General features: G+C 48.6%; 1 long non-coding RNA gene across 1 annotated transcript in view; it reads left to right on the plus strand.

Moving 5' to 3' along the window:
• The window catches only part of LOC141258260 (uncharacterized), a 166077-nt gene extending 162965 nt beyond the window's left edge, over window positions 1-3112 (plus strand). Inside the window, exon 3 of the long non-coding RNA XR_012318255.1 lies at window positions 1658-3112. This is a non-coding gene — a long non-coding RNA (uncharacterized lncRNA). The remainder of the gene's footprint in view (window positions 1-1657) is intronic.
• Window positions 3113-10159: the final 7047 nt, after the last annotated feature.

Consider the following 10159-nt stretch of genomic DNA (forward strand, 5'->3'; position numbering starts at 1 on the left):
TCTCCTCTTTATGCTGTAGCTGCACCACCTCTTCTTCTACCTTCTCTCCTCTTTATGCTGTAGCTGCACCTTCTCCTCTTCTACCTTATCTCCTCTTTATGCTGTAGCTGCACCTTCTCCTCTTCTACCTTATCTCCTCTTTATGCTGTAGCTTCACCTTCTCCTCTTCTACCTTACCTCCTCTTTATGCTGTAGCTGCACCCCCTCCTCTTCTACCTTATCTCCTCTTTATGCTGTAGCTTCACCTTCTCCTCTTCTACATTATCTCCTCTTTATGCTGTAGCTGCACCCCCTCCTCTTCTACATTATCTCCTCTTTATGCTGTAGCTGCACCACCTCTTCTACCTTATCTCCTCTTTATGCTGTAGCTGCACCTTCTCCTCTTCTACCTTATCTCCTCTTTATGCTGTAGCTTCACCTTCTCCTCTTCTACCTTATCTCCTCTTTATGCTGTAGCTTCACCTTCTCCTCTTCTACCTTATCTCCTCTTTATGCTGTAGCTTCACCTTCTCCTCTTCTACCTTATCTCCTCTTTATGCTGTAGCTTCACCTTCTCCTCTTCTACCTTATCTCCTCTTTATGCTGTAGCTGCACCCCCTCCTCTTCTACCTTATCTCCTCTTTATGCTGTAGCTGCACCCCCTCCTCTTCTACCTTATCTCCTCTTTATGCTGTAGCTGCACCTTCTCCTCTTCTACCTTATCTCCTCTTTATGCTGTAGCTGCACCCCCTCCTCTTCTACCTTATCTCCTCTTTATGCTGTAGCTTCACCTTCTCCTCTTCTACCTTATCTCCTCTTTATGCTGTAGCTGCACCTTCTCCTCTTCTACCTTATCTCCTCTTTATGCTGTAGCTGCACCCCCTCCTCTTCTACCTTATCTCCTCTTTATGCTGTAGCTGCACCTTCTTCTCTTCTACCTTATCTCCTCTTTATGCTGTAGCTGCACCTTCTCCTCTTCTACCTTATCTCCTCTTTATGCTGTAGCTGCACCTTCTCCTCTTCTACCTTATTTCCTCTTTATGCTGTAGCTGCACCTTCTCCTCTTCTACCTTATCTCCTCTTTATGCTGTAGCTGCACCCCCTCCTCTTCTACATTATCTCCTCTTTATGCTGTAGCTGCACCTTCTCCTCTTCTACCTTATCTCCTCTTTATGCTGTAGCTGCACCTTCTCCTCTTCTACCTTATCTCCTCTTTATGCTGTAGCTGCACCCCCTCCTCTTCTACATTATCTCCTCTTTATGCTGTAGCTGCACCTTCTCCTCTTCTACCTTATCTCCTCTTTATGCTGTAGCTGCACCTTCTCCTCTTCTACCTTATCTCCTCTTTATGCTGTAGCTGCACCCCCTCCTCTTCTACATTATCTCCTCTTTATGCTGTAGCTGCACCTTCTCCTCTTCTACCTTATCTCCTCTTTATGCTGTAGCTGCACCCCCTCCTCCTATCTGCCTATTAATCTCTGTAATATTTGGGTGGATCTTTTGGTGACTGAGGTTTGTGACAATTAGTTCAGATGCTCCATAGTGACAGGTGCAAGGTTTGGGCGCAGGTCACACAGTAACCTGTCCGTATTTGCATTCAGTCTTTCGGAGCGACTTTTTACTATTTACTTTAAATGTCACGACTAAAATGCTGTCTATTGTGCTGTGCGCGTTTCAGGTCCGGAAACATCTTGGAAGCTGAGACTTGACCCTAATATTCCCGTATCCGCTGTGTGGACCTGGTGTCAGTGATGACTGTGGATGCCGCTGTGTTTTCTGCCTTGTAATTGTGCGTCGGCCTCTGTAATTCCTCCAGGTTTTGCGTTTGCTGCTTGGACGTGAGGTGGTTTATTTCACAAACACAAGCTGAAGACCTACAGGGAAGATGTGACAGGAAAGGAGAGGAGCCATCTGCTCCACCTGGAAACACTTAGTGCTGCTGCGGGAGAAGTGGCCGCGGTGACGTCACCGCTTGTGTATCCTCTTACTTCTAATAATGGGGATTTATAAGTGACCTTCATCAGCTGCGGTCCGAGCCACCGCTGTGTGAGCGCGGACTGTACAAGGAGCATCGTCCTACAAGAGAGCAAAGTGTGCCTTCTAGGAGAGATCCGAGCTCTGATAGAAACTCAACCTCTAACTTTAAGTAAAGTGTCACATTTAGGTGCAGCATCCTACGCTGATCAATCCCATAACGTAAAGGGACACCATTGCTGATAAAAGTGGTGGAGCCTGCTGCTGGTGGAGACCAGCGGAGTATTATTAGCAGTGCTCCATGGGAAAACATGCAAATTAGTTCTCTACCAGAGAGAGAAAGCAATGTCCATAGTGCAACCTCTGGATATCAATGACTCTTGTTATGTGACCAGAGATAACAGCCACACCAGACCTTCACCTACAGACAGATGTTTCTGGTAACTTGTCCCACATGAATGCGAAGCAGAGCTTTTCTGGCTGAACCAAACATCCTTGATGGCACATTCTCTTTAGGAAGAAGCTGACTTGCATGATACAGAGCTCCAAATTCCCTGCCCAAAGTAAAATGATAATCCTACTGGCAGCCCCCACTAGGGGGAGCTCTGACATGTACTGCAGACAGAGTAAACCCCTTCACGCCGTGGCCCTTTTCCATTTTTTGCACTTTCGTTTTTTTAGTACTCTTCTTCCCAGAGCCATAACTTTTTTATTTTTCAGTCAATATGGCCGTCTAAGGGCTTGTCTTTTGCGGGACGAGTTATACTTTTGAATGACGCCATTGGTTTTACCATATCATGTACAGGAAAACGGGAAAAAAAAATCCAAGGGCGGTGAAATTGCAAAAAGAGTGCAATTTCACAGTTGTTTTTTGTTTTTTTATTTTACCACGTTCACTATATGGTAAAACTGACCTGCCATTATGATTCCCTAGGTCATTACAAGTTCACAGATACCAAACATGTATAGGTTCTTTTTTATGTAAGTGGTGAAAAAAAATCCAAATAGCATCTCCATTGTCCTTTTTTTGGGGATCTGGGGCCGGGTGAGGGCTTATTTTCTGTTATTTTCTGTATTTCCTTCTGCTGCGGAGCTGTTAAATGCCGCTGTGAGAGATTGACAGCGGCATTTAACATGTTAACAGCCGCAGGTGGATCGCGGGTGGATCGCGGCTGTTAGGGGCACATGACAGCTGATCAGATCAGTTGCCATGTCCTCGGAAAGGTGTGGGCTCATCGCCGGAGCCTGTGCCAAAGCAGGAGACACGCCATGCGCTGTACATGTACGCAGCATGTCGTGAAAGGGTTAAGGAGAACCTGCCACCTAATTGCAGCCAGGTCTGTTATTTTCTGAAAAGCTCCAGTATTTCAGATAAACCGTGGTTTGAAAAGCATCACTTCTTCTCGTCATCTATACTTTGGTAATGGAGGATCTCGGCAGGAGGGTTGTGCCAAACATCTTGGAAAATTGACCCCTGATCTTCTGTGTATGAGGCCTGTGCGGATCCTTCTGTCTCTTCAATGTGATCCCAGACAGACATGATGATCTGCGATCAGGGCTCTGTGGGGCCGGATCATCACCCCCAGGACTCCTTGCTCCTCTGAAGATAGTTCTTAATGACATTGGCTGGATTTTTGGAGTCGTTGTTGTAGCATAGCTACCAGGGGGGCCAGAGGGGATGATTACCGCAGGCCACTTGCACAATGGCGCCCACCCCGTACAGCCACCACTTTCTAACCATATCGGCGTGCACAGCAGGGAGCTATGGTCTCACTGCCCCACAACTCCCCGCTCCATAGTTCACAGGCCGAATTAGGCCTGCAACCTACAGAATAGCGGGAGCATGAATAGGATGTCAGAGTCACAGCGCAGGTGGTGGAATGACATCGCTGATTCTCCAAGATTTGGGGTTAGGTGAGTATATAGTGTTTATTTTTTATTTTATGAATCAGTACTGATAGGGGGCTGTGGGGCATTGTACTGTATGTGGGGGAATATACTGTGGGAAAATCATACTGAGTGGGAGAATGTACTGTGGGGACATCATACTGTGTGTGAGGAAATGTGCTTGTCATGCAAATGGATTTGAACCCTTGATCCTGTTCTTTGTGGTCAGCTTCTCTGTCTGTCATGCCACAGCAGTTACACCTTTTCTCAAGGTGTTTAGTTTCTGTTATCCTTGCTTCAGCCATTTTAGGGTAACAGTTGTTTTCATTTGCTCACTTGTCTGCCCTGTTACCTTTCGGGTGCGGTTTTATATTCTTTCCCCCTGCTGGTATTTCCAGCTGGTGAGCTTCATTTGGATGTCCAGCCATACTGCTGTCATTTAAGTCAGTCAGTGAAAGACCAGCTAGGGTTTATGTATCTGCTGTGTTTATGTTCTTTTCCCTGCACCTATGTTCTTTTTTTTTTGTTTAGGAAGTAGGCGGCATATTCTCTAACAGTACGTACTTAATCCTTTATTTTGTATTTCACGGTTTGTTTTACTCACTCTGGGATCTCTTTCTATTTTAGCACACTTTCCCTTCTTTAGGTAATTCGCAATCTGCTCTGCCCTCTGGTTATTTAGAAGGAATGTGAAGCGCTCGACAGCTTTTCAGGCAGCATAGGTCTGAGTTGCCATCGTCTAGTCTCTGGTTAATGCTATCTATGCTCAAGTAGCTGTTACACACACGCCGCTAGGTTCAGATAGGGCGATACAGGTTTCATGTTTTCTTTAGAATCCTGGGGGAATCATTAATCAGGGCGACCATAGGCTGCAGCCTCTCTCAGGCACACGATAGATTCAATTGCTGACCAGACACATCTGACAAGAGTCTTTTTCAATAGTTTAACAGTGGAATTTAGTCTGAAGCACGGCCAGTGCAATTCAGGGATATTACAGCAACAATCTTCATTACAGTACAGTCTAAGTTTTTTGAGCAACCAGCTCCAGTAACAATACAGTAGTTCCTTCACAAGGCATAGTATTACAGTCTCTTCAGTAGCATAATTCAGCATAGATTAGATCTCTTAGCAGCACACTTCTATGCATACACAACCACAGGCTTTTCCTTCACAAGGACACAATAGTACACAGCATTCATTATCCTGCATGGAGATGGAGTGGGGAGAGTATGATGAGGGAGATAATCCCTGTGACACTATTCCTTCCAGTCCTTATCTTCCTGCCCGATAATACTCTGCACTGTTAGTTCAGGAAGTTTATCTGACCTGTGTTTAGTTTCTCTCCTGATCTGAATCCTGTTCAGTTGCCTTCTGTCAGATACAGATAACACACCACCTTTCTCTTTGGCTTTATCCAGACTACAATAACAAGTTCCTCACAATCCCCTTGGGGCTCTGCTAAAACACTCCCTGTCTCCTGTGACTGTGTTAACCCCTCTAGTTGCTGGATACTTCTGAAGCTTGTGCTTGTGTTATTTGTAACAGTCGCTGGATACTTTGGAAGCAACAGCACTACTTCTGCATGTCACATAGCAACCACTAGGGACTGCGGGGTCAGAATCTTTAGTCTGTACAGGAACATGCAAGGTCAGTTGCAGTTTTTAGTGTGTTCCCTATTTTCCCGATTGAATTGCTACACTATCATAACAGTACTGTGGGGACATCATACTGTGTGTCGGGGAATGTACTGTGGGGACATCATACTGTGTGTGAGGGAAATGTACTCTGGGACATCATACTGTGTGTAGGAGTATGTACTGTGGGGACATCATACTCTGGAGGGAATGTGCTGTTGGGACATCATACTGTGTGGGGGGGAAATGTACTGTTGGGACATCATACTGTGTATGGGGAAATGTACTCTGGGACATCATACTGTGTGTAGGAGAATGTACTGTGGGGACATCATACTCTGTGGGGGGAATATACTGTGGGGACATTGTGACGCTCCTGGGGGTTCAGTCGCCACAGAGGTACTGCACCTCACCCAGAGGTGTGGTATCTCCTTCTCTAAGGTAAGGATGGAGTACTGCCCCGGGACCCCAACACCTGCATCCAACACTACACTACTCCAGGCCGGCTGGAAGGGCATTATGCACTTCTTCTGCTGCCCTGTCCCTGGCTGGAGTGGGGGGAATCAAAGTGAGGGGGAACCAGTAGTGGGTGTGGGTGGAGGACGTAGTACAGGGGAGCACTTAGAGAATAGATATATATAGGGAGCCATCTTAGTTAGTTGGAGAGTGGGTTCAGTGAGTAATGCAGTGAGAGGAAGGAGGAGGGGAGCAGAGTCTCTTCAGGAGCTCTGCTCCATAGTGGGGCCTAGTAAGAGAGGCCCAGGAGAGAGAGGGGAGTCAGGGAGGAAGGCTCTGTTACAGAAGGGATCCCAGGGGGTACGGTGAGCGCAGGACGGTACCCGTACGCCCGAATCTGCCGAGCGTCAGAGGGAGCAGGCCGCAGTAAGGGAACCGGTCCCTGGCCCAGCCATGTTACTCCAGGTCTCGGCTGGAAAACCGGAGGCTTCTGCACTTCCATGGTGCAGTTGCCACAACCTCACCCTAGCCACCGTGAAGGGCACCGAGTAGGTCCGGGAACTCCAGGTTGCTCAGAGGGATCTCAGAGTACCTGATCGGGACTGTGTTTGGGGAAGTGCAGGGTAGGAGGGAAAAGACCCAGCGTGGGAAGTCGGTCAAGGAAGGAACATAAAGACAGGGTGTCCCGTTAAGTGCTTCTAATATACCTGAAGGAGTGCTGAACCCCTTCCTGGCAAATGTAGTGCGACGAGGGAGTCTGACACCTGGACAGTGTACCCGAGGAACCTAAAAAGAACTGTGAGTAAACTCGGATGACTGCACTCCACTGTCTACGTCAGTTATTTCTAACACGCTACCACTCCTGCACTACAACGCCCAGCATTACCAACTGTACCTACACTGCCCTGGGGGCCCGCTCCGCCTGTGGGGAGCAGAAAACATCCCAGCTGCCATCCCATCACCCCCGGAGGTCTGCAGCAGCGCCGGTACTCATTACCGGGAACCACAGGTGGCGTCACGAGACAAAAACTGTTAACAAAACCCCTTTTAAAGAGTGACCCCAGGGTACGGGCCCAGGAGCCGACTGCTGTGACATCCCACAGAAGGTCAAGGCCCGGGTACCGAGTCTCCCCCATATCCGCCTGGGCGAGTCACACTCTTCCTAGCGTCCCCGAACAGGATTTCGTGCCCGTTATCACCGGGTACTGTGCGCCTAGAGCCTGTTTTTGCTTCACCGAATTTGGCGCCCACCCCAGAAGAACGGGCGCCATTATGTGCGTACTCAAAGATAACAATGAATCGCCTCCCATCGTAGGCCGGCTCCCAGAATGGCGCCAAAAGCGAGGCCCGCCCCAAGCAACCGTGATCATGTATGTAGATGTGTCTGTCAAAGTGGGGGGGCCGCTCCTAGGAGTGACCGACAACAGGCTGCCATGGAACCGCCCCCGAAAGGGGAGAGGAGGAGGAGAAAAGCAGTGGAGACAGGGTGTGGTCTTAACCAGTCTACACTGTGTTCCAAATTATTATGCAAATAATATTTTCTCAGATTTTCCCAAATTACCTACATGAATTGCTGTCATTGTAATTTTCCAGTCAAATAACTATTAGAGGACAATTGAAAGGTTTTTGTATAAACTGCCGATGATAACAGGAGATTTAAAAAAAAATAAAAAACTCAAACTGCACTCAAAATGCATGTTCCAAATTATTATGCACAGCAGAGTTTTCAACCTTTTCATTTTAATAAAGAACAAAAAAAATGGTCATTTGTGAAATTCTAAGCATTAGCAGGTTATTACACACTGAAATCAAACAGTTTTCACCTCAAAACTTTATTCTAGGTGATGTTACATTTGCACATAGGACCCCTTGTTGGAAAGGAGCTTCTGAACTCTCTCGTCCATTAAATTTGTCAGGTTTTGGATGGTTTCTGCTTCAATTGTTTTGCATGAGGACAGAATACCCTCCCAGAGCTGTTGCTTAGATGTGAACTGCCTCCCGCCATCATAGACACTCCTTTTGATGATGCTCCAGAGGTTCTGAATGGGGTAGAGGTCAGGGGAGCATGGGGGCCACACCATAAGTTTGTCCCCTTTTATGCCCATAGCAGCCAGAGATGCAGATGTGTTATGTGCAGCATGAGACAGGGCATTATCATGCATGAAATGATCTCGATGGTCCAGATGGATGGAGTGGAGGATGGCTGGTTGATGGACACCCCATGCAAACACGGCTACGGCGCTAACAAGGAGGAGGTGGAGTAATGTTTTGGGCTGGAATCATGGGGAGAGAGATTGTCGGCCCTTTTAGGATCCCTAAAGGGGTAAAGATGAACTCCATAATGTATGTTGAGTTTCTCAAACAGCACTTCCTTCCATGGTTCAAGAAGAAGGACCGTGTATTCCGCAGCAAGATCATTTTCATGCATGATAATGCCCCGTCTCATGCTGCACATAAAACATCTGCATCTCTGGCTGCTATGGGCATAAAAGGGGACAAACTTATGGTGTGGCACCCATGCTCCCCTGACCTCAACCCCATTGAGAACCTCTGGAGCATCATCAAAAGGAGTGTCTATGATGGCGGGAGGCAGTTCATATCTAAGCAACAGCTCTGGGAGGGTATTCTGTCCTCATGCAAAACAATTGAAGCAGAAACCATCCAAAACCTGACAAATTCAATGGACGAGAGAGTTCAGAAGCTCCTTTCCAACAAGGGGTCCTATGTGCAAATGTAACATCACCTCGAATAAAGTTTTGAGTTGGAAACTGTTTGATTTCAGTGTGTAATAACCTGCTAATGCTTATAATTTCACAAATGAACATTTTTTTGTTCTTTATTAAAATGAAAAGGTTGAAAACTCTGCTGTGCATAATAATTTGGAACATGCATAAATTTTTGAGTGCAGTTTGAGTTTTTTATTTTTAAAAAATATCCTGTTATCATCGGCAGTTTATACAAAAACCTTTCAATTGTACTCGAATAGTTATTTGACTGGAAAATTACAATGACTGCAATTCATATAGGTAATTTGGGAAAATCTGAGAAAATATTATTTGCATAATAATTTGGAACACAGTGTAGACAGGCCGCACCCGGCAGCCAGCATGGACGGAAGCCAGCATCAAGCCTCCACCTCTGGCCTGCAGCAGCAGGTGCCCCCCCTCACTCTGGAGGGAGCGACAAGCAAGTTGTCCCCGGAGGATGCCGAATTCCTCCAGGCCGAGGTGCAGGAGCTGAGCCAGCGTGTGGAGCAGGCCCAGCAAGCAACGGTCGCGCAGTGGAAGGAGGAGCTGCTGGCAAAGATCACAGCCCGGCGGCAGGCAGCGCTGCGTGCCACCAGCGGCACCCCAGCCCCGGCGGAGCCTGATGAGCGCCCGGAGGCCGCGTGCAGCACAGGAGCAGGTAGGAAAAGTTCCCCTGTCCCGGGCGCTGAAAGCGCCGACCTGCTCCTGGGCCTCCTGCTGCACCCTCCGTCCCCGGCCGCTTATGCCCTGGAGCACCTCCTGAGCCCGGAACCTCCACCCCCGGGCGCCGACTCTGCGGACCTGCTGCTCGGCTCCCTCCCAGAACCACCAGCCCCGGCACCCGAATGGGTGTACGGAGCGCCCTCTTTTGATTGGTCTGCAAGATACAAGGACCAGCAACAGCTTCCTTTAGTCCCTGCACCAGCACCCCCGGCTGCCCGCCAAGGAGGAGAAGAATTTAGGTGGGACAACCGAGGGGGGGGGGGGGGGGGACCTGATGGGGTCCCTGCAGGAGACCCAAGCTCAAGCTCTGCAGAGAGAGGAGTTCTGCAGACAGAAGCTCCTGCAGCTAGCAAAAGAACGGCGCACCCGGCGGGTGCGCTGGGAACAATTGGAGGCTAGGAACAAGGCCGCCAAAGCCCACGTCCGACAAACGGAGTCCATCCGGCCTAGTCCCCGTGCAGAGGGACTAACAGTCAAATTTGATTTAGAGGGCGGATGGGGCTTTATCTGCGACCTCCAGTTCGACAGAGACATTTTTGTCAATCGGCAGGATGTCGAGCCCCGCCTGGAACAGGGCCATCCCGACCGAAACCTCTACCCTGGTGACCGTGTCACCTACACCAGGCACCACGGGGAACACGGGTGGTATGCCCTCCAAGTGTACCGTGAGGTCGAGGAGGAGGAGGACATGCTCATGCAGCCTGAGGCTGATGACCCGGCTGGGTCAGTTGGCAAGAACCAGGCATACCCCCGGAGAGG

The sequence above is a fragment of the Phyllobates terribilis genome, unplaced genomic scaffold (genome assembly GCF_046119375.1).
Source record: "Phyllobates terribilis strain yellow unplaced genomic scaffold, ASM4611937v1 Scaffold_3__8_contigs__length_932513732, whole genome shotgun sequence".
In the NCBI taxonomy this organism is placed as follows: Eukaryota; Metazoa; Chordata; class Amphibia; order Anura; family Dendrobatidae; genus Phyllobates; species Phyllobates terribilis.